The sequence below is a fragment of the Otolemur garnettii genome, unplaced genomic scaffold (assembly GCF_000181295.1).
Source record: "Otolemur garnettii isolate 467f Iridium unplaced genomic scaffold, OtoGar3 scaffold00004, whole genome shotgun sequence".
Lineage (NCBI taxonomy): Eukaryota > Metazoa > Chordata > Mammalia > Primates > Galagidae > Otolemur > Otolemur garnettii.
Window position 1 is genome coordinate 31,365,779 of NW_003852399.1, and position 1,126 is coordinate 31,366,904.

At 36.4% G+C, this 1,126-nt stretch overlaps 1 protein-coding gene across 1 annotated transcript in view; it reads right to left on the reverse strand.

Annotated features, from left to right (window-relative positions):
- INTS8 (integrator complex subunit 8) overlaps positions 1-1,126 on the reverse strand; it is a 57,063-nt gene that overhangs the window by 26,782 nt on the left and 29,155 nt on the right. The gene's annotated exons all lie outside the window — the stretch shown is intronic.

Here is a 1,126-nt window from a genome sequence, read left to right on the forward strand (position 1 = left end):
AGGAGACTCGCTTGAGCCCAGGAGTTGGAGGTTGCTGTGAGCTGTAATGCCATGGCACTCTGCCCAGGGGGACAGCTTGAGGCTCTGTCTCAAAAGAAAAAAAAGAAAATTGATGCATTAAACATTATGTAAATTACGTATTAACTTCAATCCTCATGTTGAAAACCTAAGATATTTGTATCATAACTGTTTTTAATAAATGAATGCAGTTTAAAAATATAGTGAAAATGTAAACAAAAGTAAAAATCAATTAGTTCATGAAAAGAACTATGTGGGATATATGGAAAGAACTAACATATATATAGATTCCTACTTCTGAACATAACGTGTTAACAAAAGATGTATAAAATGTTAATTTAGAATAATAAACATTAAGAATGTGTAGTTTATAATAGGAGAGGAAAGGAGGAAGCATTCCCTTCCCAGAGAACAAAAAAACGGTCATTAAAATCCCTAATGTTAACTATCAGACACAGTCTTCAATAATGCATTTCCACAACTCATTCCAAAAACACATTTTGTATTCGTTAATGTTATTCTTTTCCTTTACAATTGGACATCCAACCAATTTACATCTGGCAAGGATTAAAACAGCTAAAATTCTGCTTTTGTTAAACCAAATGAATTGTCTCATCTACATTAAGTTTTCAAGCTTATGTTTCTTATTAATGAACAGCATTACACTTTCCACTTATATCTGCAAATGAGGGCAAAAATGGAAGAAAAACATCAAATAAATACAGCAAAAATGGCAATGCTGCCAAAGCTGAATGTGCAGCCATCACAGAGCAGCAGAGTTACGGGCTGAAATACATGAAAATCTGTCTCTTTTTGGTCTTAGCATTGTTTACCACTTACCTCCCCAGTTTTGTTTTTACTTCTAAGAACATATTTGCAGTAGTATTATCTTGGTCTATTATGATTTATGCCTAAATTTTCATTAGCCGAGAGGGTATATGGGGGAAGGGAGAGTATTTGGGGGGACATCACCTATTGTGCATGATGCAAGGTACATTTCAAAACTATTAAGAAATGAAGGCTCGGCGCCTGTGGCTCAAGCGGCTAAGGCGCCAGCCACATACACCTAAGGTGGCGGGTTCGAATCCCCAGCCCGGGCCCGCCAAAC